This window comes from Agelaius tricolor, unplaced genomic scaffold, assembly GCF_023055355.1.
Source record: "Agelaius tricolor isolate 1412-34295 unplaced genomic scaffold, bAgeTri1.0.p SCAF_2, whole genome shotgun sequence".
NCBI classification, from domain to species: Eukaryota; Metazoa; Chordata; class Aves; order Passeriformes; family Icteridae; genus Agelaius; species Agelaius tricolor.
This window is the reverse complement of record NW_027269262.1, coordinates 78,370,566-78,393,141: the sequence shown is the minus strand read 5'-3', so window position 1 is coordinate 78,393,141 and position 22,576 is coordinate 78,370,566. Positions and strand designations below refer to the sequence as shown.

At 38.9% G+C, this 22,576-nt stretch overlaps 1 long non-coding RNA gene across 3 annotated transcripts; it reads left to right on the top strand.

The window, feature by feature from the left end:
* Positions 1-18,117: 18,117 nt before the first annotated feature.
* On the top strand, positions 18,118-22,425 carry LOC139600895 (uncharacterized). Of its 3 annotated transcripts, XR_011682698.1 has the most exons (3): positions 18,118-18,522; positions 19,102-19,186; positions 22,196-22,425. It is a non-coding gene; the product is annotated as an uncharacterized lncRNA (long non-coding RNA). The 3 variants fall into 3 exon arrangements; XR_011682697.1 differs by having other exon boundaries at positions 18,118-19,186; XR_011682705.1 differs by having other exon boundaries at positions 18,118-19,288.
* The last annotated feature ends 151 nt before the right edge of the window (positions 22,426-22,576 follow it).

Below are 22,576 nucleotides of genomic sequence, written 5' to 3'. Positions count from 1 at the left end.
CCTGTTTTAGAGGTGGTCATCCTCACCCTGTGATGGACTGATGTTTTTATACTGCCTTTTGCCATTTAAATATTTGAAAAACATATTTTTATTGTTCCCCACATTTCTGACCAGCTTTATCTCCAGCTGAGCTCCGGCCACATTAATTTTCTCCCTACATTGGCAAGCAACCTCTCTGTATTCTTCACATATCCACTGGGATACATCTTTCTTTTTTGCCTTATTTTCAAGAGAAGATTCCTGTTCTGCCTGTCCTGCTTGATTTCTGACATTTGGGAATTTCCTCCTCCCATACCCTTAGGAGCTGGTTTAAAAAGTCATCAGCACTGATGAAAAACCTAAAGTCTCTGCTTACAGAAAGTCATGGGGCTTTCAGAAACAGCAATAATGTACCCCTCTGCTCAGGTAGAGCCATCCACCTTGCCCACACAGGTTTCACAGAATATTTTGTGTTGGAAGGGATCCACAAGGATCATTGAGTCCAACCATTAAGTGAATGGCCCATATGGGGGTGAAACCCACAACCTTGGTGTTACTGTTCTGCTCTAACCAGCTCAGCTAACATTACACCCAGAGCACTTTTTAGAATCTCCCACGAAACAGAGAAAGGGAATATTGTAGGCTGGCTTTTCCACAGGAGAACAGAGTATCATATGACTTAGTGAGCTTTAGAACATGTGAGGACATATCAGATAATAATTGCATATTTGAATATTTCCATGAGAACATCTTGTCCCAGCTGATCCAGAATCCTTCCTTTGGGGAATGAAATGTCTGAGCCCTCTACAGAATGAAAGAAAAGGAGCACTAAGGCAAAGCAGTGAATAAGTAAGCACATTTTTGTCGACCTACAACAAACTGAAAAACAGCTTTATTTTCTGCAGTGAATTTCATTTGGATAAGAAATTAAGGAAAACCAGAAGCCTCTTAAAAAAATAAAAATGACAAAAGAGAAAACTGAAGCACTTAAAAGGCAAAGGTTATGATTTTTAAAGTTTCATAAACGGTGAGATTTTACATAGCTGTTAATTCCGTGCATCCTGCTGCTCTTTACTTCCTGATCTAGTTCTATTGCTGGGTGAAACAGAAAGATATCTTAGAAGCAAGACTGCTCTGCACAGTGAGTCACAAGATGGAATAGCTAAAAAGAGCTCCACAATTTATTCCTGATCTTAAATGGGATCTGACTTGGATCCTTTTGATCAAACCGCTGCTGGAAACCTCCTCTTGTGAGGCATCATTAACACTTTTCGTCTTCTTGTATATTTCCCTTGATGCTTTTACAAGCAATGATTACTGAGCTAGGGGATCAACTGAACATTTGAGGGAATCAAGGACATTCATAACATTTCAAGGTGACTTTTGCTTAGTAAATGAACTGATTCCACATAACAGCAAAAATATAATGTGATTTTAGATAGAGTTTGCAGTTCAAAGTGCAGTGTCTTCAGTTATAGGGGGTATAGAAAGCAACATGTGAAGAAGAGAATAGAGTGATCGAGTAAGACACCCTTGGAAGCAACAGAATTAATATCATTCCATCTATCTAGATCAGGGAATCATAGAATTGTTTGGGTTGGAAGAGACCTTAAAATCACCCCATTCTAACCCTCCTGTCACAGGCACTTTCATCTAGACCTGGTTAATCAGGACCTTATCCAACCTGGTGTTGAACACTTCCAGGGAGGGGGCCTCCACACCTTCTCTTGGCACCCTGTTCCAGTGCCTCCACTCCACAGTAAAGAATTTCTCCCTAATATCTAATCTAAACCTACCCTCTTTCAGTCTGAAGTCATCCTTTCCTATCACCACACAGCCTTTAGGCACAGGAAGGCCAATAATCTCAGATAGTCATTTAGAGATGGATTTGCATTGATTATCCATTTGTTAGGACTTTTAAATGGAAAAAGCTCCTCAAAATTGCTTGTAGAACAGCACAATTAAAATAATTCTGGGTTGCAGGATTGATGAAGCAGAGCATTTTTTTTATAATTGTTATAAATGTTGCAAAAACACCCAATGCACTTACTCTGAATACACAGCAAAGCATCAGGATACATTAAAAACATCATCCTTTCAGGCTATGTGTTTCCTTATGTCACTAATTCTTACTGTATTTTAAAGCTACCCACTCACTGTCAGGCTGCATTACTTCTTCAGTCAGTTTCCCATTTACATGATGATGTCCTGAGAGCTGACATCAACGGAAAATGCAAGCATTCACTTCTTTGCCAGATTTAGCTGCACACTGCTCCACAACCTCTTAGAAAACATATTTTCCACTACAGTTACCTCACTCAGTAGCTGGATTATTTTATACTATAAAACTCCTAGAATGTCAGCTTCTAGTCATGGAATAAGTTCTATATCTTTAAGAAAGAAACAATGAAAAGTTAGTGACTCTACAAACAACTGAATAATAAAAAATGAAGTGTGGATAAACTCTCTTATTTGACATACATGGGAACTGAGTAAACTACCCAAATTAGAAGTGAGAAATAAACATTGCTAGAGTAGGTTCAACTTTAATATAACCTTTGACCACAAATATATAAACCCTTTTGTGTTTCCTGCAGAGACTCCAACAAGTTTCCAAATAAACTCTTCTGCTGACCACACTTTTACCCCATGCTTTTTACCAGACTTCAGAGAGTTTTTAAGATTCTTCACATATCCCCATTCCCCAAACATCCTGCCTTCCACCTCACAAAGATTATTTTATGTCCGACTACACTTATTTTGTGAGGAAGCAGCACAAATGCACATTGCAGATGTGGTGTTCCTTATTTTAGCTAGGGCCTCCAGTGGGGATAAACGTGCAAACTGGAGCAGAGTCCCAGGGGATGGCTGTTTGCAGTCTGCCAAGCAGGGCTGTGTGCAGCACAGATGATTCACCCTGCTGATGCTGACTGCTTCTCAAACTCAGGAGAGGAGTCAGAAATGGCATGGTGGAGGAGCAGTTAAAGATAATATTCTTCTCTTTGATACAATATCTTAATATGAAACTGAATCACTCACAGTTGTGAGGAGCTGAAATATTTTGTTCAAGCTCATTTTCTAAAGAGTCTTTTTTTTTAAAAAAAATATTTTTTCTTTTTTTCTCTTTTTTTAGTTTTTACAGTGACCAGTTTCTCTCTTCTGAAAAGCTGAATAAACAGTGAAATTGTCTAGCTATTTGTCTAAATACTCAAAGACTCACAGTGAAGAAAGAGTTCATTTCATGTGCATGATTGCAGACAGTCACTTCCAGTGTGGACTTGTGGTCCATTTGTGGCCACATCATTTTGCAACTGTTGAGAAAAGTCTTCTATATATAATCCTGAACTCACCACATTGAATGGTTAACCATTTAGTTGCATATAACCTCCACTGAGAGGGCTCACCTGGAACTTCATTGGTGCCTAACTTCTATTTTACTGGATTTTAAATATCAGCTCCTATTGAAGATTACAGGCCTCCTGGATTCATGGTACCTGAAGGGCAGTGCAAGTCTGGCCATAAACTCTCTTGACAGCTCCATCCATTGGAACAGCAATACCATGAAACACAGGAGTAAAACCTGGATGTGCAAGAAGCAGAGTTTTCTTGGCAGCTGGCCCACTGAGCTAACAGTCACCTCTGGAAGGTGTCCAGAATACTTGACTTCTTAGCAACAGTATGAAATGGCAACGATTATTCTGTCTTTCCTTCCTGAAATACAGCCATTTGCAGTGCAGGCTGAAAATGCAAAATCCAGACCTAGGTTTACAAGGAAGTTTTTACTCACTATTAAAATACCCAGTTGTCAGGATACCTCAGCCCTGAGTTGCTAGATAACTCCATGCGTTGCTTCATGTGGAATACACGGAAAAATGTAGGCTCTAGACATAAAATATCCCCAAATTCAGCAAGCTGGACAGGTGGCACATGTTAACCTACAGAAACTGCTGAGATTTAGATCACATCTCCAGCCCGTGGGGAGTCCCCTGCTCCAGTGTTGGTTTCTAACCACCAGATTTCACCTGGACGCGAGTCCCTTCTGCCAGACCTTCTCACCAAGTATGGCCTAAACAGTGGCTCTGTTCCAATGGTGGACTTGGCTGGGTATTTATGCAAAAAAGTACAACTAGAATAGATTCATTCCTGTGCATTCCTGTGTAGGAAGTTGAATCAATGCTTTCCACATCCAACTTACTTTACCAGTGGTACTCAGGCAGAAAAGATTCTTTTCAGTCACTGTTGCAGAAGCTATATCCATCCTTGTAGATGCATTAAATATTCACTGTGTGTTATCTTAGATATCAAGAGTTCTATTATCATTATAGTGCAAGGATTCCATATCACCAGAGCCTCACACCTCCTCAACATCTCCCACAGGCAGCTCCTCTGAGCACTCTCTTCTTGGTCCTTGCAGTAGTCATCTGACTCCTGATGTCGCCAATCCACTCTCACTTGTTCTTATTGGCTACAGGTGTGGCCTGTTAAGATCAGGCCTGTTCCTAATCTTTAGTAATTGGCCCAGCTGCAACTTGTTGGGGGATAAGATTACATTCTACGCCACCTTCATTTACCCATACTGTATCCCCCTACAACTGTGCCCTAGAAAAAAAGAGACATGAGTGAACATGTCACTGTAGCTCACTGTTATTGTATGATTTTCATCAGGGAGAAGAGAAGAATCTCAGTTTTTGCACTCTTCCAATTCAAAATTTAAATATTGAAAAGAAGTACTCTATTCCACAAGAAGCCTATGGCTTAGCCCCTTAGTATTCTCATATTACTCTTCTTCCCTTGCTCTGACCTAATAAATTTTTAATTATTCCCTGGAAAGTCGAAGTTGAGAGAATTCCCCTCTAATCTACTATCAGATGCTCTCTTAGAAAATGTACTGGGAGTCTTGTTCCCCCTTCTGTGAATATTTAAACCATTACAGGTCATTAGGCCATAGACCTGAGGTACTGTAACTACCAGCAACCTCTATATTTTGTGCAGTCCCTTTGCTAATAGATGTGGTCTAGATTGTTTCTGAGTTGAACAAGAGAGATAGAAAGAACCTCCCCTGCAAAGCCTGAGTGAGCTATGCATCATCTGTCTCCTTAGAATGGAATATTGATAAAACTGAGGCATTTCCAATATACTTAACAGTAAAACTTTAGAGATTTTGCTAATGAGAACATAAGTGACTGTGGACTTGGACAATTCTAAAATAAGGCAAAACGAAGTGTTGCGTTTTGAATGCTTAACTAGCTAGAGCCAAAGTCCCAGTTAATTTCTATTGTGCTTTTCAGACAGAGTCCTGAGTCCTTAAGCTTCCTTATGCTCAGCATTGCAGTGACATGCCAGGGATTGTGTGCGAGGGAGAGCGTCCCTGGTGTCACCTATCCCCTGAACTACCACAGATTGCTCTGAGCTGTCAATGCCTGCACCTCCAGAGTAAGGCACATGTTGTGAGATAGGCAGATGTGTGGGGCTGTCCCTCCCTTGCTGTGTGAGGCAGCCTGGTAGGAGGCCCTGCAGGCACCCCTCTGACCATGGCAAACCAGGAGGAGCCACTGTAGCCCAATAACATCCAAAGAAACACTGACGCTTCCAAGAACCTTTGCCACATGACTTGAGGAATTTAACTAGCAGTTTCATTCTCTATCATGATTGTATTACAAGAGAAATTCTGAAAATAGCACAGTTTTTTTTTTGATCCTGCTGCCAAAGAAAGAGATGGCATATCTGGCAGCAGAAAGCTGCTGGTTTTGTCAATAAGAGCACAGCCAGGAAACAGAGAAGAGTCAGAAGTTGCACTGGACATTGGGGCTCTAGGTTGAAGCTTACTTTGGCTTTAACTTTTCAGATTCAGTGCATGCAATTAGAGAGGGACTCTGAAAATTTGTTCCCAGAAATGCAACAGTGAGAAGATTACTCAAATAAGAGGAAGTTCACTGAATCCCTATACACTCACAGTATTACAAACAGAGTTTGTATAGCAAGAAAGAAATTTATGCAATGGGAAGTGCAACAAGAAGAGATCCAGCTGGTGGTAAATTCAATCAGATTCATAGAAGAGCAGAAATACAGAACATTGGAAAATCATGTGCTCCAGTCCTTTGGAATGAAGCTGGTCAATAGTCTACATTAAGATAATTCTGAGACCTTTTTGTCTAACCCATCCTAAAAATCTCTAGTGAAGGATACTTTAGAACTTCCATAGGAGCACAATTTCAGTGCTTTAACAGTCAAAAAGAAGTTTTCTCTTATACCCAGTGAGATAATTTTGGTATAATTTAAGCTAATTTATGTTTGTTCTTATCCCATTGGCACTAAAGAATTACTTATCATCATCTTCTTTACAATAACATTTTATAGCAACGGAAGGAGAAAATGTTTTTCATCTTACTGGGATCAAGTAGAAGGAATAATTACCTCCCACATCTTTGTCAGCTCCTGTATGAATGCAACCCAGAGTAAAATTTGCCTACTTGGCTTCACTGTGAGATTTTTTTTTACTCGTTCTTAGTCTGTATGCATACTACTTTTTTCTTTTTGTGGTATCTTGTAACTAAATTTTTGCCTCTCTTTGAATAACTTCTGGGTACTGGTTGTATCATTTCATTGATTAGCTTGAAAATGAAAGGGTTAATAATTTAACTTTGTAGTCTAAGAAAAAATAGAAACTACTGCAACTGTGCAGGGATGACCATGTGCTTAATCTTTCTTTCTAGAACAGACCTGCTCTTCTCTTAAGAATGTAAGTTCCAACTCTGTTGGAGAAGCATAAAGTGTTATAAAACTCAAGGGGTAACTGTTTTATTTAAGGCTAAATGAATACTCAGATCCTTCCAACTCATTTATTTATGAGGGAAGTTTATTCATTAATACCAGAGGCATCAGATTCTGTCGTCCTTCTTTGAGTAAGCTTAAGAAGGAATAGTGCCAGAGGAGATGATTCGCCATCTTCACAAATGGAAAATTCTTAAAGAAAAAAAATAAATTTAGACCTTCAGTAACTCAGAGATTTTAGATTTCAGGAAGAACCCATTTCTGCATCCAGAATCTGCAGTGGTACAGAATTAGTCACCATGAAAATATATCCACTGTGGTTTCAGTTGGAGGGAATCTGTAGCTTCAATACTTCAATTTTGATGTTTTATAGAACTTGTTGCATCTTCTTTAGTCTCACATTTTTCTCACTTGCAGGGTACTATTATAACACAACAGAAAAGAGAAAATTAATCCCAGAACTCAAATAATAAAATAAGATTCTATTTTTATGCAAAAGTGTTTTGGTTTTGGTTTTTTTTTTTTTTAGTTATGAAGTTAGAAGAGTCTCTCTGTTAATCTAGAAAAGCTAGCTAATGAAGAAGAGGAATGAAGGTGCATAGTCTGAAAATTGCCTGAATTACCTGTATTTTCTGGCAGAAACAAAGAGAAAGAGAGAGAAAAAAATTAAAATCTTATGAAAAACCCCCCATGTCAAGTGTGTTTTCATGCCTTCATAATCATTTACCTCTTAACACAATAAATAATGGCTATCTAGAAATAGGAGGAGCCCATGGCAGTTAAAAGTATAGTACACAGAAATCCTATTGTGAGTTTTTTACTTATGGTTAAAAGCCAGGCTCTAGTGTTCATGAGGCCCCCTTACTGCTAACTAATGAATGTGATCTATTTTAAAATCAAACCCGTTATTCAGTTAAAAGTCAACCATTAAAATTTCTTCCTGAAAGTAGAAGGAATGTTTCACAATCAGTTGTTCTGCAAGATATTTTAACATGGTTTGGTAGATTTTCCCTTGCTTATAAGCACTGCAAGTCTAATAATGTACTGTAGGTTTTAAAAATGGGATTTACCTTCTGGCAGAATTTTGTTTTGCGCCTATACATCACTATGATTTAATAAGTCTCCTTGATATACCCCTGTGGCATTCCTCACCACAATATAGTCTTGTTGTTACAGAAATTAAACTACAGAACTGAAAATAAACCTTAGGAAGGCCTGAAAAATATGTTGCTGTTGTGTTGAAAATGGTCTGTCCTCTGTGGCACCTGGTATAACACATGGACCTGAGTGGTACTCACTCTTTACTTTCACAGACTAAAATTAATCAAGAAAAAAAAACCAAACCAAACCAAGCTTGTAATAAACATGATCCAGGATGTGAATGAACAGATCATTTAAAGGAAGAAGTGAAAGTTTTATAAACTGTTCTGTTAAGGAAAATTTGGTTCTTTGCGTGTTGTTCCCTGACTGGCCTGCACTGCTCTTACCACTCCTGCTCCAAATGAATCTCAGCAGAAGGAGGGAGAAAGAAATATTAAATCTAGTCCACAAACTTGAATTCAGTGGTTGTGCTAGAAAGACATTTGTCTACACCCAGGTGATCATTTATATCTTTGTCTGGATGGCAACATGTATGATACATGGGCAAACAGGGAGGTAGAAATGCAAGCATGGATGGCAGACTGAAACCCAAAATATGAAATGGATCATGTTTTGATCTCAGGCTCAAAGCAGGAAAAGTTAAGTGTTCTGGAATGAGGAACAAACCCAGTAAAAAGATACTGAGCTGTATAGTATAAGCTCTAAACTACATGACAGCAGCCACGTGCAATAGCTGATAGATTAAATCATAAATAAATTTATGGAAGCCCATTATATGTTATGATTTATATTGCAATAGTGTTTTACCTTTATGTAACTTCCTGATTCCTCAACTGCTAAAGAAAAGAGAAAGGATTACCCATGTGAGTAAAAATGCTATGAATCCTGAGTATCATTTAAATATGATATTCCACACAGAACACTGAGCTTTAAGAAGTTCTAGTCAACAACATTATCTTCAGTGAAACTCCTGGGATCAGTACCTAATGATCTGACCTAGTTCAGCAGCTGATATGCTGCTGATATGCTGAGCAGCTGACTCATGTCTAGCCTCAGTCTGATCACTGTAGCCCAAGGAGAGAATACAGCTTGTAGAAGTCTCGGTTTGTGCCCATGGGGTGTTTTTGATAGGCTGCATTTCTTTCTGCTCTGATCAACTAATGGAGAAACTTTGAAATTTGGTAATATTTACTACATTCACTTCTCAGTAAGAAATCTGCCTTTCACTCATTTTCAATATATTATCTTAGAATTCCATTTCTCCTTTGAAAAACCAAAGGTGGCAAGGAGAAAGTTAGGGGCAAGGTTTAAATATCAAAGCTTAGACTTGCCTACAGGACATTTTTCATTTTCACCAGAGTCCAGTTTTCTAAAATTATAGTCAACAACTTTAACCATCCAGAAAATGCATTGCCATGATGCTGCCTGAACAGCATAAACAGAATTAGAAATTAACAGATTTAGTTTCTTTCCAAGTTGTCATTCTCAGTGACACTGGTATAGTATATGGTTTTCATTAATTACTTGGCCTGAGTATGCTGTATTCCTGTGACATATTTCAAATCCTGACAGAGGCAAACAGCACAGAATGCAGGAAAGGTTCTATAGGCTTGCTAAGGAAAACATGTGCATAACTCTTAATTGGCCCTGACAGTAATGAAACCTCAAGCTTTGCCAGCTATTGCTTCATAGAATTCTTGATCTGACACAAGCACTGGATGGACATGTCTTCAAATCCAAAATACAGCTTTTACAGAGAAGAAGGTTTTGCAAGATGCATTACAATAAATTTTTAAAGAACTGGGAAGATTGGGAGCTAATCTGCTTAATGTGAGGATATACTATTTGTAAGTCTCAAATGGTTCACATGTTGGAGTCCTATAAAAGATAGACCAGAGGTGAAGTGAAAAACAGAGAGTGGAATAGCTTTCTAGATAATTTCTCATGGCTTTTCACAACACTCATTCTGATTTAATATAATTCCATTTGTCAGAAAAAAATCAGCTTCCTTCTGAAAGTCCTTTCTTTTCCAGCGTGCATAGAAGTAATGAAGTCATCCCTAACTATATAAACAGGCATTTTTCCATTGTAATGCAGCCCATATCTGTGTATAGCTATCAGAACAGCTGCTGACTGCATGCATAATTCAGTGATGGACAGAATGCCTTAATGCAGAAATGTCATTACACACCAATGTAATATGGCTGAGGATGCAGACTTAAGGAGCTGAAGATACAATTCCTCCTGGAATTGTAACTAGTTATCAGGGCAAATAATCAAACAGCAAATGTATTTCTCTGTCATGGTTCCTGGAGCATTTCCTGTAGCTCCTCTGGTACAGATGAGCAGTTAGCAAATACCATGCGCCAGAGGACAGGTTAGATGGAAATTGCCTTGGTTGATAAGTAGAGGATGAGGATTCAGAAGGTCAAAATGTAATGTCCAGATCTGCCACTGATTAGCTGATATATAGAGGACAATTCAGATAGCTATTTTATGTTCCATTTTCTTCACATGCAAACTTAGGACAGTATTGCTGTGGGTAAAACACCCTATTGGGTCCCATAGGCACTTTGATTCATGACTCTGTGCATGCTCATAGCACCAGAAAACAGAAAACAAGAAAACCAGAAAACAAGGAGTTGGTCATTTACATCCACGCTACTTTGCTCTTTAACCAGTGCTTTCAGGAACTGTGTTTACACCATATGTATGAGGAAAGCTGTAGAAGCTAAGTAGACTGCATTGCAGTCTTCAGATTCATTTTTTCTGCCCTCCAGTACAGAACGGATGCAGTAAATTATATTTCCCCTTTACATTCCCAATGCACAGCAGAAGTTATAATGCCATGTTCATATTTACAGTATGTATATCGTTTAAGCCTCTAACTACTGCAAAAGGGTCCATCAGTAGTGATGGAAAACTTAAAAAAATCCTACAGAAGTTTACATTTGTAAATCTGAAAATGTTACAAATTTCCAAATATTCTAATTCTACTGTGAGCTGTAAAAAAGAAAGCAACTCTCCCACGCACTGATGCTGACTCATGCACTGCAGGATTACTGAGACATAGCATCCTTGGAGGATTATTCAGTTACTCAGGGGAAGCTGTAGGATAATTGTCCCTCCCTTTACATGACCATTCATGAAAACACCTACTCAATATTTTGTTGCTGCTGCAGGCAAACTCTCTGAGCTGTGCTCTAGCAGGAAGATACTCCTCCTCTTCTGCTTCAGCGTTTTGATCTTCAGAAATGTAAATGGTCTGAGAAACTTAGTGAGCTTTCTATCTGTCCAAAATCTAAAGAAAGACCATATCTATTGCTTTTGGGTGCTTCAGACAGAAGGCTGTAAAATAGTTCCTGCAGATTGTTTTTAATTTATTGTATATACGTGCTGACTATTGAGTTTCTAATATGTAAGTTTGAGCAATAAGAAGACAACAGTGAGAACAGAATCTTGCCTGTTACAGATGCATGTCAGATATTAAACAGATATAATTAGGCTATTAATTACCATGGAATGAGTTTGCAATAAGTGTTTGTTTTTATTAAGGGTTTGCTTAGTCAACATGAAGAATTCAGACTTTCATGAATTGCAAAGTGATTTCTGAGGCTAATGATAATTAGAGTGTTGAAAGAGAAGGGTAGCCCATTTCATTTAAGAAAAATAGAAAGGAACAAAAGGGTTGACTCCTGGAAATTGCTTCAAAAGTCAGTCTTGGAAAGATGCTATGAAATGCTCACCACCCTCACAGAATTAGATCTGAACCTCCCCTCAACCTAGTTTTTCTGTTAGGCATATGCTAAGTGCCCAACACCACAAGCATTCATACCCATAGATACCCATCTATATCCCGTAAAGATTTTTACTGGTGCTTACTGGTATTTAATAAGTGCTTTAAAATAGTACTGTCAATTTTACAGAAAATATTAAGAAAATACTATTTCTTTTGCCAAAACGATATTTTTAGGGCAACTTTTTCCTTAAACACATCAAGTTCAGGGTGATGTCAAAACCCAGGAACATTAAACCTGAAGGCTAATTCCAACACTCTGAAGAAATCTCTTTGAGGTTTCTTGCTCCTGCGTTATGTACAAATCCATCTAATTCCCACTCCCTTGCTCTCAGGTAAGTGGCTAAGTGGCATGATTTTCCTTTTTCCCTTTGTGCTGGAATCTAGCCAGCATCTTCCTTCCTGCTCCAAGACCTTGTCTGACATTCAGGCTCCTCTGCTCCCCACTGCTGCTGACTCTGACGGCTCCTCCAAGAACATTTCAAAAACTGTGCTGATGATCCGATTTGCCTCAGGCTCTTGTACACCAAGCAGCGAGGCACAGGTTTGATTTTAACTGTGATTGCAGTGAAAGTTGTTATGTGCTTGCAGTTAATAGGTGTATTATTAAGTCACGAGGATCAGGCCTCAGTGAACATGCCCTCACTGGCCTGTGATGCTGCACTTACTGGGAACTGAAACCACAGAATTATTTCTATTCTACTCAGTTCCAAATATACCAGCTTTCACTACTTTTTGTGATATATCTATAGAAAAGTATCATCTTCTCTCACAGAATCATTTTAAATGTCTTATTTTAAATCTCAGTGTTCTATTGGAGAGGTATAAATTGTAGAAATTGTGCCATGAAATGAAATACTAAATGAGGCCTTAACCAAAGCCTCATTTCTGCACAAAACTTCTTTTCAGTGGGAAGCCATTTTTAATTTAAGAAAGCAATCTTCTACATAATGTTTATCAATATCTAGACAGCTTTCTCCTTTTCATTACCAGAATACTTAAAAAAGTCAGTGTTCTCCAGAGGAGAAGGGGCTGCTATTCCAGATTTATACCAGCTAGAACTGTAAAATTGCTGCTCTTAAGGATTTGCATCCTTCCCTATCCTTTAAGCTCCATATTATGTCCAGGCCACTTTTCATCAAAACAATTTACTTTCTTCTATAATCTCTTGTTGTAGAAGGCATGTAAGACACCTATTTTTTCTGTTATTTCTGTCATATTGAAAACTGTAACATTAAGAACTGTAGCGTTATGGAAAAAAACACATTAGGATTCTCTAGGATTGTCCAAAATGAACTCTGGTCTTCCTTGCTGCTTTTTGCCTGAACATGCACACTCTTATTGCCCTATTCTGTCACTTTTCTCCCATTCCCATTGTTGCTATCCTTATGGCATGGTATGTCTTCCAGAAGATTACAGCTGACCAGACTAGAAGGTCACCCATAAACAACTATAGCCTGTGAAAATTATAGAGAAGATTTTTTGTGCACCAAATTAAAGACTTGCATTTTGATTTAAAAAGAGGCTACATTTTACTGTTCTTCACACCACACTTAAAATTCTTACATATCTATAATTTTCCTCTGCTGAATAAACCATGTGCTGGATGTCAGCTCAGAGTTCAACTGAATCTAAACTTGACTCTATCTTGAATATTGAGTTTTTAATCTTTTGTCCTTCTCTAAAAGCTGTGCAGCATCAGCTGCATTCATGATATGATTGAAAGGTAAAATCTTGGCTCTATGAAGTCAATGGGGATGTTGCCACAGGATTCAGTGGGGTTAAGGTTTCACCCAATCTATTTTACGTATATCCTTTCTTTTTTTGTTCTATCTTAAAAACATTCACTGCAGCTTTTATATTTAGCTCTCAGATGAAATGCTTTACTTTCTTCGTCAGATAAAACAAAATAGGTGCATTTTAAGCTAAACAGTCTGATGACTTGTAACTACTTGAAGAACAGTAAAGGACATAGAAGGGGAAAAATCTGGGTTGGCTTATCTATTAAACTTTAATGTTCGGTATCAGGTTTATTTTCCAGACAAAATTGTGTTATCACTGTAAAAGTAAACAGGATACTTTTAGAACTGTATAAAGTATAGGTATTGATTTTCTGAAGCATTGCATTATGCAGCCCTTGCCTGAAAAACATTCTGGGTATACCACAGTGCAATGGTCTAGCCTTTGTTCAAAGCCGTACTTGTTAATTTTTCTGATGAAAGCACCAAATTTAATACAAAACCAGCTCAGTTTCTGTATAAGTTACTTTGCTCTGCCCTGTGTTTAGAAATGAAATTAAATTGCTTGATTTGAGGGTTAAAGCAAAGCTGCTGTCTCCTTCTCAGACTGAAGAATGAAAGAAAAACCAGCCTGCCCTACCTAAAGCAGAAGGCCTAGCATGCCTTGTAACAAAGAAAGAAAGTGCTTGGAAATATGTTTTTCAGAAAGACTGCTTGAAAATGTACAAAAACTGGTGGATATACAAAGAAAACAACAGTCAGTCTGCACTCAGATTTTTCTTGGGGGTGGAGGGTGTGGAAAGACACATTTCAATTATCTCAGCTGGAGAGCCAGGTATTAGTTTAATATCTCTTGGAAACCTTGTTTGGAAAGCAAGAACACATCACCTGCAGGAGCAGGGGAAAGGTGGGACCTGCTACTTGTGCTGTGGCTGGGGAGCAATGTGAACCTTTCCTGGTGCAGTGTGGGCTTGGCTGATATCCCCTGTGGGGACAGGTCCTTACTGTGGCCTCTGTAACTCATCCCTCTCAGACAAGGCTGGATGGCACCTGAACTGACTGATGATTCCCTTGGGAAAAGGAACTTTACTCACCCACTGTACTTTAAAGCAGAGCCCATAGAGTGCAGAAATAACTGGTGGCAGAGGAGTAAAGGTGCCATTCATGAGGCAAAAAGCAGCAGGTGAGCGTGCCTTGGACATCACAGAATCACAGAATCACTAGGTGGGAAGAGACTTTGGAGATCATTGAGTCCAACCCATGCCCTAACACGTCAACTAAACCATGGCACTGAGTGCCATATCCAGTCTTTTTTTAAATACATTCAGGAATGGTGACTCCACGACCTGCCTGGGCAGACCATTCCAGAACTTTATCACCCTTTTCATAAAAAATATTTTCCTAACATCCAACATAAATTTCCCTTGGAGCAGCTTGAGACTGTGTTCTCTTGTTCTGTCAGTTGCTGCATGGAGAAAGAGACCAATCCCCACCTGACTACAGCCACCTTCCAGGAGGTTGTAGAGAGTGATAAGTTCACCTCTGAATCTCCTTTTCTCCAGGTTAAACAACCCCAGCTCCCTCAGTCATTCCTCAAAGGGTTTGTGTTCCAAGCCCCTCACCAGCCTCGTTGCCTGCTCTGGACACGCTCAGGTGTCTCAGCATCCTCCCCAAACTGAGGGCCCAGAACTGGACACAGCACTCAGGGTGCAGCCCCACCAGTGCCAAGTACAGGGGGAGAATGACCTCCCTGCTCCTGCTGGCCACACTGCTCCTGATACAGGCCAGGGTGCCACTCAGCATTGTCATGAGATTCATGCAGCACTGTGGGAAGGGAATGAGTCTTCCTCAGTTGTAAACTAACCTATTTGGGTGACTTTGCTTGTTTTTTCTGAACATCAGGTCATATTTTAGCTGGCATGCTTTCAGTGCACTTGTTCCCCTGTAAGCAGGATCTTTTTCACCAGTCTTCCCTTGGTTTCACATTTCAAATGGATAATACAGTGGCATTAGCATGTTATCCGATGACAGAAGAGATGTACTAACACACCTACCTGACAAAAGTGATTGCTCTACAGGCAGACACAAGTCAAAAATATTAAAGCTGTAAGAAGACAGAAGGAAAAAAGTAGAATTTACAGCATCATCCATGCTACCATGCCTCTAATAAAGCTGTAAAAAACTTACACTATACAAGTAATTTGGGTTTATTTTATTAACTGTGCATATAGTACTCTTATGGCAGAGATGGTATGATAGCAACTCATGCATAATGCAAATGAAGCGTAGGTGTCCAGCATATCTCATTGCATTCTTTTACTCATTTTCTTTTAAACATTAACTTTGCGCTTCATTTAATTTCATTTAATTTTCTACTAATAGAAGAATCTTGCATTTTACAGTATGTATAAACACAGGGTAAGGAGAGACATACAAATATCTATAACATCGAAACTCCACATATGAACGCTGACCTGGTTTCTCAGTTTGTGTAGTGTCTGAATTTGACATCTATAGGTATCAACTTCGGGTTATTAGGCACTATTTTTAGCTATTCAAAATGGTAGAAAGAGCTTGGAGGCACAAGAAATAGCCACTCAACTCCCATCAGAAAAAAAGTGTTGTGTAAAACAGCCATTTTTCATACAACCTCAAAAAAAGCTGTCATTTTATTCTTCTTACTTATACTACAGTCTTCATCCTCTCTGCCAGCACTTTGACTAAATCTCACAACTGCAAGAAGCTGTGGAATTTAGGTTCATTCCTCATGCTGGGTTCTCATATTGGCCAAGGGAGCACTCAGGAGCACATGTGGGACTAATGCTCGCCCTTTGCAGCAGCTGTGGCCCTTTTCCTCCAGTCCTCCCTTTCTCTGCCACCACTATCTATTGCCTACCTCCCCTCAAAAATTTCCTGTATTTATCACTCTATATTTCTTGTGACTGCATTCATAAACAGCTGCAAAAATGTAGTTGATGTTTTAGTCTCAGAGTTGACAGGTTTGTGGGCATTTCCATTTCCCTCTGCTGAAGAGATGTGAGGAGGTAGCTGAGAAAATTTTATTTTCTGCTTTCACATGTTATATGCTTAAGGTCAGTGGGTTTGGCATTCCTAGAGAATAGAACTGTTACAAATAAACCTCCTAGAGACAGGGGAGAGATGTTCTTTATGAAGTTGAGATTGAATTAATGAAGGCCTTTGAAGATTAAGATGAAGGCCCTGAGTACAAAGAACCAGCAACAAAAAAAGCTTCATTTCCTCTGGCTATGTGTTGGAAGGTTCATCCAAGTCACTGGGAGGTGCCTCAAAGTTTTGTACTGGTAACAATCCTATTTGCATGAACCCTACATGTTTCTAATCCAAAAAGAATTCTAGCCCTGTTCTAGTAGTTATAGATGCTTTCTAGGAAACCAGGCTAAAAATACTAGGAGATAATATTACATCACTGCAAGATAAAGTCTCCAATCAAAACAAGTTATATCAAAGCTGATTTTCATCTGCCTTGGTAAGTATTTGAAGTTAATTCTATATCACTGAGATGTTCTTGCTGACTTAGCTGTGGAGGGACAAGAGTCACTGCCAGCCCAGGAAGAGAAACATACACATACATACCTGTAGAACAGGTTAGTGGTCTCTACCAAGACATTTGTACATTATCTACTTACAGCTGTGCAGATGGAGAGTTAGCTGTGGCATTGAAGTCCTACGTGTGGTACGCTCTGTTTGCAAGGAGTCAGGACTTGCTGACTGAATAAATGCAATGCAACCCTTAAAAAGTGTTTTAATGGGTTGGGCTACATTAAAATGAGAGGGCACTTAATGTGCATAGCTCACTGAAGCCTAGGAACACTGAGGACTGGAAAGAGGCTCTGAAACAACTCATACTCAACTGAAACTAATGTCTCAAGTATTTCATCACTGAGTGATTAACAGTTTCATGAATATATAAAGTTCCATGAATATAAAAGAATAAATTCATCTGACAATAACAGGATTTACTATTAGAGCTTTATGAAAACTTCTCTTTGCTTGTCAGTACTATAGAAAAACCTTTCTCATGATGACATGTATAATCACAACAGAGAATATTTCCCAAGAAAGTGGTTTCTTTCATTGCTGTTCCAGTCTGTATTTGTTCCATCCAATAACCTGACTCTATCCAATAATAAATTGTTTCATTTTTGTGGAAACCCTGTGAACAAATTTAATCTTAACTTTATTACTGGACTTTAGTAAGCATCAAAGAAAAGCCTTTTCTTTCTTAGTGATACTCTGAACTGTACCATTTGGTCACAGTAGAAGGATCCAGAAAATAGGATCCAGTCACAGCAACACCTTACCAGCAGCCATATCTGTGTTTTCTGATGAGCTCACAGCAGGCTGGTTCACTGAAGACTATTCACTGAGGGCTTCAGCTAATTAGCTTTAGAGAATTCTTAGCTTGAACAAATACTATGTACCCTTGAACTGGTACTACTGAAAGCTCATCCAAACACCCAGGTATCTTCCCCATCCCATGCTGGGACAAGTCTGACAGCCTGCAGTTCCTTCTGGGCTCTTCCTGATCTCAAAAGCCATCTTGGGGAAAAAGGAAACAGCTTCTGCTATCTACTCTAGGTAATTAGTTTATGGCACATACTTTATAACCATCTGGAAATTCACCATCTTCTTCATTGTTGCTGATGATAAATAGTGTGTCACTCAGCTGAATATTTTAATTTTCTTCCTGATTCTGCAGTACTCTAGAATTTCACTAATATACAAGTGTTTAGTATCTTCCTTTTTACTTTTCTTTTTTTTTTCCCCAGTGCACATGCAAGCAATAATCACAGATTCTTGGATCCAGATGAAAGGAACCTCTTCCTTTAATTTCCTCCACTGCAGCTGTCCTGAAGTCATCAGCCATACCTAGTGATGAGCTCTTGCTGTGGGAGCACTATCAGCTTTGTGCAAACCTCATGGAAGTTTCTGCTAAACATTGCAGAGATCACACCTACTGTTCCTTAAAGTTTGACAGCCTCTCCCTTTCTGCTCCACTTCATCTTCGCTTAGACTTTTGCAGAAAACTCATGAGACTCATAGGGTTTGTGAAACTAGGGGAGAGTCCACCAGGGCTGCTGACAGATGCACTTTGAGGTACAGATACCAGTATATTAAAAGAAAGCATTCACATCCTGCACAGTGGTGTTCCACCAAAGCAGGGAAACAGCCCAGTTGCTGTGGATAAATCAAAATAGAAACTCATTTTGCAAATACCATGGAAGGTCATGTGTTCTTGGACTGAGCTGAAAGAGAGAGTTTTTTCCCCATTGAATAGTGGCTGAGTGTAGTATTAGTTTCTCTGTTAAACTGGAAACAGACTGTGCTGTCTGGATGAAAAATGTTGGCAGAAAGCAGGAGGAAGGTTTTCTCAGCAGTGAGTTGCAGGCTGCGCACCTGTACTGGGTGGACTGAAGAGGTTCAGGGTACCGTGTGACATTTCTGTGTGCCTGCAGTTCAGGAGTGAGTTTTGTTTCTTGGCCCTCATGCCATTCCAGCAAAAAGATAGTGTTATGATGTCACATTCATATTTCAGAGCATTAGCTTGAAAGTAGTATAATCTAAATGTGTACTGGGGGCCTGAGTGCTGTATATGCTGTGGCATGTTACTCTACGCTTCATGGCAGGCTGCCACTAGAGAACAATAATCACAATTTGATTTTTTTTTTAATGTAGGCAAGAAGTTGTGAATATGCAGCAAATATTCTCTAAGCAAACTGAAGATATGCAAGTAAAAATAAAAAGTCCAGTGGTTCAAAATGTAAGTGCAAGGAAAAATGTGACAAATCAGACATTGTTTGTAAAACCTTGGTAGAAATATTTTTCCTGGAGAACCCATTCTCTGTTCCCAGGAGAAGAGCAGGTAAGATACCGGAGACCAATGGACTCCTAAAAATAATTTTAATTTTTAAAAGTTTGAATGCCTATCGTGCTCCACAGACCATGTCAAAAGAAAGGCAGCAGGCTTCCTTGTGGATCAGACACACTTCTAGCTGTAAAATGGGGGAGAGCTGCACAGCCTCCTCAAAAACTGTCTTTTCATACCCACTCAGGGGTTTTAAATCCATAAAAGCAGCAGGGCTAATAATGAAATTAATGAGGCTTAGGATTCATACTATTTATGATGCAAAAACGCCCAAAGCACAGTCAGTGATGGGAAACTGAAATGAGTTCACCATACGGCCAAATTGCACATTTTTCATAGGGAGAGTGATGTAATTAAACTCACTCACATCCAGGACATTATTCACAGGCTAGAGGTCTACATGTTCTACCATCAACAGAAATTCCCACATTTGGCTTGTGCTATGAGTAGACAATTCCTGCTAAGGTTAATTTTTACTGCCAGAAGACTATGATGTGTATTTTTGAGACTCTAAACTTTCAGAAAAGGTGATTTTCCAGAAATGTGGTAAAAGGGAATTATTTGGTGCAAAAGAAGAAGGAATCAGCTTGCCATTTCTAGATATTCTGCAAAGCTTAACATCACAAGAATCTACTCTCAGACTGTATTTCTTTATGTGTATTTCTACATGTGTACCTCATGTATGAACAGACACATATATACAGGTATATAGACATGTATAAATGTATGCAAGCAATACGTGCAAATTTGTTAAGTGTGTGTGCTTAAAGTAAGGCTGGGAGTTGCTTCGTCAGTCACAGCAAAGTTGTACAAATTGTGTTATGTAAACTAGTGGTTAAAGCATTCACTACCTGAATCATATTTTGCACAGCTACTACTCAAAAAGACACCACTGTTTTGGCTTCTTTTCTTTTTCGGGGGCTGAATCAGATTTCTACTTGACATAGCATTACACTTCCATTTTTGGGATTTTTTTGACAGTGATACAGCATGAGCAATTTATCTGCTGGAGGAGAACATGCAGCTGTGTAGACCCTATTTGGAAAGCTTTTTGGGCTAAGCTGGAGTAAAGAAGGGCACTCATCCATACACTGCCCAAATGTCTTATAATTATAAACAATATTTTAAGGATGCTGAAAGTCTAAATGAAGGATTTGTAGGAAGCTGACAGTGTAAGAAGCAAGTGTTTCACCCATGTATTTATTAGAATCACAGATCTAAGCCAACCTCCTGCTCAAAGCAGAACTAAGTCTGAAGTCAGACTGTGTTGTTCAGGGACATGACCAGTCATGACTGGGAAATTTCCAAGAGTGGAAATTCTCTCCACAAGCCTATTCCTATTGTTTCTTCACAGCACTCAAAGATTTTTTTAAATTTTTTTTTTAGCCACAATTTATCTTGCTGCAGCCTGTAATTGTCATGTCTCCTTCTTTCCCTAAGCACCTCTGAGGAGTCTTTTTTCTTTCTTTTGGCTAACTTCCCACTAGCAATTAAGGACAACCAGATCTCCCCTTAGACTTCTCCATATTTAACAAGTCCAGGTCTCCAAATTTCTTCCTTTATGCATTTATGTGAGTCACTTAATCTTAGTGGATCTGTGTTATTTGCAGTTTATCTATTTCTCTCTTGTACTGGCAAGTCCAGAACATAACACAATTTTCACTAGAGTTGAATCACTGAAATTTCATTAACCACCCAGGTGATATAAGGGCAGAATTAAGTGCCATGTAAGTCAAATATTGGGTTGAAGGTGTAACAGGTGTTAGCAGTTTCCAGTAGCAAGTCAGCGTAAGTTTCTGAGAATCTAGTTCAGTAAAAAGTCTGAGATCACATAAGAGGTCAACATCCAAATAATATAAAAGCAAAAATTTTATAACAGAAACTCCTCTTTCTCTGTTGGTGGTTTGTGCTAAGCTATTTTTGTTCCTTGCAAGATGACTGTTTCATACCTTGGTGATTTCAAACAAAGTGCTATTTAAAATTGAAATGTCAGCTTGACTGGAAAAAAATGATCCAGAAATCACTAAAAGGAAAAGCCTGTGACAGATTATTTTTTTCCCAGCCTTGCATAGAATGTTGATTCTCTTTTTAAATTCTGTATAGCTTGGTAGTATATGCAAAAGGCACACAGTGGCATGTAGACAATTTCAAGAGAGGAACTCAAACTTTATGCAGCAGCATCTATATTTTAGTGTAACTCCCTACACAATTACTAAGATATGGACAATTTCATGTTGTCAGCTCCCCTGGTGTTCTTCTCATCTTTTAGTTGTTGGCATAATATCCACTACTATGATGTGGAAATACAGCAGTGTACTCACCTTTGATAAGCACACTGCCAGTGTACTTAAAACACAGTTACTAAGTGAAGCAAAGATTTACCTTTTCAACTAGTAATGCTTGTCTCAAATACAGCCAGAATGTTGATACAATCTTTACAAAAATAGCTGTCCTCCCATAACTTCAAAAGGATAAGTCAACCATTAAATAATAAATTCTAAAAATGTTATTCTGACACCTACTCAGCATTCCACTCTTACCTGAATCTGACTAATGCTGGTGCTGATTTTGGTTTGACTGTTATGTATGATATTGGTGCCACTAAGACAAACATGCACATATGCACGATCTGCAATGTTGCTTTGGAATATTTCACATTGTGGTATCAACAGAAAAATCATCTCCTCATGTCTGAAATTGTATTTGTGAGGTTCTGTGCCTAAGGCCAGATTGTCTGGGTAATAACTAACATAGTTAATGAGGGCAAGGACTCTCCTCTCCTTTACTCAGGAGCACAGTGCAATCTCCTTGCTCTCTGGAGAGAGTAAGTCAACCAAAGGGAGAAAGATAAGGGATAGGACTGCAACATATCTTTAAGGTTTCTTTTTTCTTGCTTTGTTCCAGGAGATTATTGTCACAGGAAATGGAGCAGTCTCTGCAGTCAGAAAGATATGGACACACCATTATGACTGGCTTGATATGGGGAGAACTCCTGATACACAGAGGCTAGTGATGGCCTGACCTTTCTAAGCTCCTCATTTTTGTAGTAGTCTTAAATGGAAGGGCATGTCAGTCTGTGATACTGCCCCCTCTGTGTCACAATAAAAAATGAAGTAAACAGGAGAAGGGAATAATCTTTAGTGTGTCTGTAATATATTTTGAAAGGTCCTATAAGGTTATGAGCATTATCTGGAAAGCCAGATGTGCCTTTCACTCCTCCCTGCTCTCGATAAGTCCCTTACTCAAATGGAGGACAGGTTGGACGTCGTTTACTGACGTTTTGAA